The sequence below is a fragment of the Lolium rigidum genome, chromosome 1 (assembly GCF_022539505.1).
Source record: "Lolium rigidum isolate FL_2022 chromosome 1, APGP_CSIRO_Lrig_0.1, whole genome shotgun sequence".
Lineage (NCBI taxonomy): Eukaryota > Viridiplantae > Streptophyta > Magnoliopsida > Poales > Poaceae > Lolium > Lolium rigidum.
In genome coordinates, this window is record NC_061508.1 from 113,089,876 (window position 1) to 113,098,181 (window position 8,306).

The window sequence follows — 8,306 nt, forward strand, 5'->3', positions numbered from 1 at the left end:
CTCTATTATTTTATGAAGTCATTGCAATTGTTTAGTTGCTACTATGGAGCTATGAATGAAATCAAAGTATCATGATCACATGTTCTAACCTAGGGTTTAGGTTTAGAAGCAAGTTATGGTTCATAAGAACTATTGGGCTAGGGTTCCTAATTGAATTAGGGTTTTGGGTTTCACATGAAATGATGAGGTTCTAGTTTTCTTTCTTATGGAACTAGGGTTTACCGATTACCCTATAGTTCATGAGTTAATAACTTCATTAATAAAGTTGAAGTTATTAATAGCTTGGAAACAAAAATAATATTAGACTTTTCATTTTATTATTTTTAAGGAATTAATAATTAAGATAATTATTATTCAAGTTTTAAATAGTAGTTGAAATAAGGGTATATTTTTTTAATTCTTTTATAGGTTTTGGGATTATATTTTGAAGTAATGTTGAGTTAGGGTTTCCATAAGATTAAACATGATCAACAATGTTTGTATTGTAAGAAATTATAATACAAGGTGATATTTATTAATTTCTTGATGGAACAAATAGAAACAAGAAAATTATATTTTTAGTATTTAAGTTTTAACAATTCAAGATTTAATCTGAAATCTAGAGGACAGATTCATATTATTATTATTTAAATTTTACAGTATTGTTGCTGGTTTTGTTTTGCTTATAATTTTCCTCTTGTTCAGAAGTTATTTCTATTTGATTTTTTTGTTATGTCACTTTATTTATTTAAAGAATTGTTCTAAAACAAAGAAATGGCTAAATAACTAGAGCCCAACTGGTCCAACCGGGCCAAGTTGGTCTGGCCCAAATGGCCTGCTCGGCCGGTCGGGCTCGGGTCAAGTTCGACCCAACTCAACCCCTCTCCCTCACGCTCTCCTCGTCCTCTCTCGCTCACGCACACGCATACCCCCGAGCTCCCCATGTCCTGGCCACGCCGCCGCTCTCTCTCCTGGCCACCTCCAGCCCTCTCCAGCGCCGGCGAGATGGTTTCGCACCCGCCATGACGTGATCTACACCCTCCACCAGCTTGATTTGAGTTTTGTGGCTTCTCTCGTTCGTTCCCAACCTGAAAACCCTAGCCGATGTCCGTGGTTCTGACCGTCGCCGGCGACCATTAGCTCCGCCGCGCGTCGATGGTTAACCCCTCCGGCCTTCTTCACCACCTATCTCCACTTAGACGCCCTCTGCTTCCCCGTTGAACGGAAGCCCCAATCCCTTCGGGTTGGCTCGCCGTCGGACGCTTCGACGCCGCCGCCGCTTGGCAAGGCTTCGGCTGCCGCCACGAGGCTCGACCCCTCCTGTGCGTGCGGCCACGCGAAATCCTTGCCGGTGTGGCTCAATTCCGCCGGCTTGGCCCCAGCTGCCAAGCCTCCGGCTGCTCGTCTCGTGAACTATCTGAATCTTGACGCCGGCAGGACGGCATCCTCTACAACCCCGGCGGCATCGACCTGCAGCTGCTGCGTTGCTGTACTGGTTGCTGTGATGATAATGAACTGGTGGTGTGGTGGCTACCTCGTCCTCGACGCCGGCAGGATGGTGCCGTAGGCGCAACCCCGGTGTCAACCGCTGCTCCTACTCTCCCTATTCTGCTTACTGTGAGCTATCCTCACCCCTTCTCTGTTTATGATTATGCATTGGTGGCTTGTGTGATTATGGTATAGCTCTTAGCTACTGAACATACACTATTTTGTTGATTGAAAGTGTTTAGTGTTACTACTGTTTAATCTTAAGTAAGTTCAAATATGCTGATGACTTCCATGCTGCTACTACTATTGTATAATTTCCTTGATGGTTGCCTGTGAGCTGATAACTGGAGGTGGTATCATTTGTGGGTTGACTAGAACATGGCTGGAATATCACTACTGCTTGTGTAATACTGGGTTGGCCTGAGATTATTCCCTGGACCCTATGTAAATCCTGGTGACATGTTAATTAGTACTGGCTGTTTATGGTGATGACTCAATCAAATGCACAAATGCTACTGGTCACTCTTTTCTTAATTAATACAGTGATGTCTCTAATTGGATAGTTAATTATCCAGGCATGTGTGGCTGGTTGTACTTCTTTTATTGTTGAAACTGAACACACACTACAACATGCACTATTGAGTTGAGGTTTGGTTTGGGCCTTGACTATGATATATATTGATGCCCAGTTTAATTCATGGTTGAATGTAAGCAATGAAATAGAAGTACTATTGCTTGGATGATTTATTTGTCGAATTTCGGTGAGCTTATGGTGTGCTTATTAAGCTCGATTAGTGGAGATACTTACTGGATACTTTGTATGATGGCTAGCTTGTGCTTAAGCTGATGTTCTTACAACTTAGGTTTAATGTCTTTTCTTCCTTTACATAAGTGCCCATGTGCTTTCTAATTATCACATCTATCCTGTGGTGCCTCACATGAGTGTGCACAGGATACATATGTATGAATAGGATCTGGTGTTGTAGGTGCTTGTGTAAAATGAGAAATAGGCATTGATCATAGCTGTAGGGTCAGATGATGCAATCTGTCCATCCCAAGCTCCTGATGTTGCTTGAGTAAATTTAATGGACAGGTCGATGTTTTCCTAGCTGATGATGCAAGGGCTGAGGCAATATCTTGGATAAGAACAGATGCTTTTATGTGGCTTTTTATTTCTCAGTGATGATATTGGCATAGCACTTCTATGCCAATCTGAGAGAAATCCATCTCTCTATCCTCCTAGGTAAAAACCTAGTCGAAGGGTAGTGAGATGGTTTATTGTAGATACTCCCCTTATCCCCCTGGTGTGACTATGCAAACTAAGAACATATGCCATGCTTAACTGGTTGCCTAACAACCTGCTGTTGGAGAGTAGCTTTATCTTGCTTGATGTTGATATGGCTTTGCTGCTGATCTTGGCGTCCACCTCCTCCATGGGCTGTGCCTGCTCCTCCTGGGCTCTTATTGTCATCATGGTTCTCCTTGCAACTTTGGTTGTGATCTTGATACTGATTTCATAAATTGTTGCCTGAGAAGGATTTGTGGTTTTGGCTCTTTGATTGGGTATGAGAAATATGTGGTGCTTAGGCAGTCGTATGTTGCCCAACACAAGCAATATATACCCTGCCCAACTTCTCTCGTGGTCGACAGCACACACATGCAACCTTGTGTGTGTGCTGCTTGCTTGCTCGCTACATGTGCTTGGGTAGATGCATCTCCCCTTGCGGATCAGCTTGACAGGTGAAAATATCTTCAGCCACTTTCTATTATTATTGACCCTACCAATTTGGCATTACTTTTCTGTCTATTCTTCTTTGTTTGTTTTGCAGATCACTTAAACAAGACATGTTGAAGACCACAACCTTCAAGAATTTAGTTTAAGATCTGTTTTACTTTTCTTATTCTTGTAATTGTATTTTGCATTTATTTACTTAGTTATTATTGTAATACATATTGAATATTGTAAGGACAATGTAAATGTGTGTTTTTTTAATAAAGCTCAAGGTTTCTTATTGAGCTCTATTGTAACAATGTTTTATAATGTGAATTGCTTGACTTGTTCTATTTCAATTTCATTTGTAAGTTTATTTCTCTTTATGAGAATTATAAATGATTGGTTGTTTATTACTGTAATAAAGTCCAAATGACTTCTCTCGTATGGATTCTTAATTGTGTTTGATCACTCATATAGTGTTATAAATATATATTTGTTTGGAATTCAAACTTTAGTTCAATTTCCCATTCAAGTTTTATTTGAATTCATATTACTCATATTTGAATTTGAATTTAAATTATTTCCCTCGAAAACATAATAAGTCGACAAAGGTCATGTCGAAATTTATCGCACTTGTGTCAATGACCTTAGTCAATTCCCATCAACACAAGTGAAACCTTGATCTCTTTGTGTTTTAAATAAAAGCGCGAAATTTTCCCTGATTTTCAATGCATGAATGCAATGCACACATCTGTGTTCCTCTATTTTTTAACCCCAATACCTGGGATATTACAGCCTCTACCCCTTAAACTAAACTTCGTCCTCGAAGTTTGAACTCTCTCTCACGTTTCGAAGTGTGGATCTGACTTGTGCAGACTAAGACTTCTCTCGAACTCCGTGGTGATCTCACTAGATATAATTGAATATATCCCTTTTCCAGATTCTTCCTGGAATCCAATAGTGTCTATCTCAGAACCATGGCTTCTTACTTCAATTCGATGATTTCTTTCAATATCATAATCTTGTTTCCTTTTTCATTGAAAATTCAATGATTGGGACTTCTTCTGGTGCTGCTAGTCTTAATTGAGGACTAATTTGATAACATACTCCTAATTGATAAATAGGTCTTTGTTTTCCCTTACGACCAAAACTACAATAATGGTACTTGGTAAGGTACTTACCATAAAAAATGGTCTGGATGGTTTATTTCCCTAAAAATGGTTTAGACTCACTTAGTCTATCCAATCATGGATTATGGTTGGTACCTAAAACTATTTTGGGTTCTTTAGGTTCCATGAAAGGAATCTTTCAAATGGACTTTAGTTTTGGTATAGTCAATATCCTTCGATCTTTGGCCTTCTCGAGCTGTAATTGGTCTACGGTATTTTCTTCTTCCAACTTCATTAGCATTAGCTGACTTGAGCTTAAGTGCTTCTGAGTAAATATTACTCATTTTCTCAAGTTATAGACCACTTCTTACTTCCTTGAGGTACGAACCTCGGCTTCTGGTCTGAGTACCTTCTGAAAATATTGTTCATCAATCTTATGAAAATAAGATCGAACTTCCTCTCAGTTCAGACCTACTTCATCTATCTTGCTCAAAATATTGAGTTAGTGTACATCCAACTCAGTCTTTACTCTACCCCTTAGAGTTTTCTTATGGTCTTCAACTCCTTTTCCTCCAACCATTGGACTTATGGTTGGAATGTTAGTCTAGGTCTAGCTTATGGTTTGTACTTCTTCTAAGGTCTCGCGAAGAATGTTTGTGGTGTATCCACTCAATTGTGGACATCCAATGTGAATCCTTCGACTAAATGATTATAGGTCATAATTATTTGACTGGTAAAATTTTATTTGTTCTACCAGTTGTGGTTTATCTTATACCGACTGTGGTTTATTTGATATCAGTGTGAGTTATTTGATACCAACAGTGGCTATTTGTTATTTAAAAGTGTACTCTATTGTAGGTATTGATCAACTGGACGAGACATCTACTACTCTATCTCGCAGTATTGATCCTGTACCAATTGTGGTCTTCTGATATCAACTATGGTCTTCTTATATCTGCTATGGTTTCATATATCATCTTCCTTCATTCAGGGTTTATTTTGCAAGAAAACCACTCGCTGACACTATGAATATAGTATTCTAAGTGATTTCCCATGCATTCCCTCTTCCATAATGACTATGGTTCTACTTCTACTACTCCACAGTGATCATATTTCTCACCTTCATGCTTCCTATGTACTAAAGTACTCCTCTGTTGAGGTAAAGCATGAGTTTTGGTTGGTACTTTCTACAGAGTATTGTGGTTACTTCCCACAATTTGGCTTCCTTCTCTTGATGAACCTTCATCTTGTCTCCGGAATCTCACTATTCGTCACTTCCTCACACGAATACCATTACCCTCTAGATCTATAGCATCAAGTAAGAACTTGATATTGCAACATGCATTTGCATATCAAAGTCAAACTTCATGTATGGATCTAGTCAAACAATGAAAATCAAATAAAATTCAAGAAGATTCAACTTTGTGCATATAATACACACCATCATAAGCCTGAACAAAAATAGTTGAGTAAGACATCTCTAAACATCAGGCTCTGATGTGTAGTATATAACACCACATAAGATAGGTTTACTTCGTGATACTTAGCACGAATATATGGGCTTCTACTATTTGTCCCAACCTTTACCTTAATTGCACATTTGCAATGAGATAAGCTTGAAACAAAGTGGTCGATAGCTAAGGTTAGCCTAATTTTCTTTGGAAGTACTAATTTAGCTTCCCTTTTTGTTGAGGAATACCTCACGTGATATCTTTAGGTTCCAACATCGTTACTCTAAACACATAACTATTGGAATATAGCTCCTATACTTTCATGTGTTCTTACCATGTAACTAGGGTTCTGATGTACTTGACACAGTTCCCATGATTTTGGAACACTACTCTTGCACTATTATTGAACAAATGGTTTCTTATTGTTCTCCTCCTAAATGTTTATGATGTTCTATTCCATCACATAATGATTCTCAGGTGAATCTTATATGATTACTATCTCTACTATGTAAGTAGACATATTTTATTCCTATCTCTCTTCCTTACCTCCCATGATTGACTCATCATGGTCTATACTACCTCATATCAGTTGTTTGTATCACTTACTATCAGTTGTTTCACAAGTTTAGATAAATTTTACTTACCCTATTACTTGTCTTGGTATACACCTTCTAGTAGGATATCTTCCTTATCTTTGTTACTTGATATTACTTCTATTACAGATCTGAATAAATTTTGCTTAACAATAACCTGTGTTGGTATACATCTTCCAATAGGATATCTTCCTTATGGTTGTATCCTCTCTTTGGACTACCATGTATTGTATACTAAATGGGATCTACTCATCAATTGTTTTAAGAACTTAATTGTGCACTACATGTTTGTGATTAGCTAACTTTACTTAGGAAAGATAGGTAGGAAATGTTGACTCAAGTGTGTCAGGATTATTCGTAATTGAATATCCATCTCAAGTCATAAAAAGAATTTGGTTTAGCTAAGAAAACTTCCTATAGACACTACCAATCCTATAGGTCTCCTATAAAGGTTTTTAATCCTAGGGTCAAAGCATTTGCTCTGATACCAACTGTGGTGACCCGGCATACCACTGCATGGTGTAGTATGCAAGTCTGATATAACACCAATGAAACACCGTTCCACTAGTATTATATCGCTCGAGTGGTACAACGAAACATATGCGGGTCCAAGGCACGTCTATAGAATTACACACGGACTACGTTACATAAGATCATCATAGCCTCCTACTTTACAATGAGGTAAAGCCGCAAATAAACTCCAGAAGAACGACCCGTAGTCTAGTCTTATCACGAACTCTACCTGTAGAGTATTTAACTAGCTATAGAGGCTATGAATAGATTCTAACTAAATAGGAGCTAGATTTAGGAAGCTAGTTCCTTTCTATTGCTAATCTAGGTTTTCTCCTTGCTCGGATGTGGTATCCGACTCTTCCGGCGGGGTCCTCGTCCCTTGAAGCGGTGATTGACTCCTCGGCCTTTGAGTTGCACTCGTAGATCCTCCTTCGATGCCTCCATATCTAAGCAGGGGATTTAAGAGTGGGATGAGTACGAGCGTACTCAACAAGTTCATTATAGGAAAGAGGTGTTTAATGCACTAGCTACGGCATTAGACCGGAAAGTCTAATACCCATGCAGGTTTTCATAACCATTTCTTCAAAAGGTTGCTTTTATTCGGAAGAACTATGTCCGTCAGCCTTCACCGGTTTACTAGAACTTCATGGAGTTCCTTTCCGGCAGCGTTCGCAGTTCCATATCCCGGAAGAGGGAGTGACAGGTCACGATTCATTACACTCTGCAGAGGTGTGTTGCTTTACCCATAAGAGATCTTATCCTTGGTGCCAACCGAGTCATGTTCTCGTCCACACTTCCTTTGGTGTGAGACCCGGTATAAGGTCTAGCCAGTCATGTTCCTCCGCTACCTCGCACACCCACCCTTTGTTGCATACCCCGACCCTGGGTCCACGCCGGTCCCATTATTCCCATAGATTTCAGGGTGGACCCCGACCACGACGTCAATGCAGGGCTCTACCATACATTCCTACGCCGGTAGCTGCAACCCATCATAGACCGCAATACCGTGGGGACTTAAGGCTTCCCCGGCCTACCGCTTGTTCTTCGGGCGACAAGTGTCTACGGACAATGCCGTGGGGACTTAAGGCTTCCCCAGCCTACCGCTTGCCCCTGACAGATACAAGTGTCTACGGTAAAGCGCGTCCGTTAATGTACGAGAGGTGGAAACACTTTTGACTACTCCGTCCCACTCCGGATCTTATGGTTAACACGGGTATTACGGCACAAGAATCACTCGGACGACATTTGTTGTTTAATCCTAGATGGATATAAACCCTTGCAATGGAACCTCCACCATATCAACACAATCCATGGTTCCATTGCCCACCACATAGTCATATTCATAGTTATGAAAATAGTGGTTTTGGTTTTTTATGCAATAGTGATAATCATAGTATTTTGCAAGTAATTCGATAAAGATACTCAAATGGAATGAGCAAGCGATGAACTTGCCTTTCTT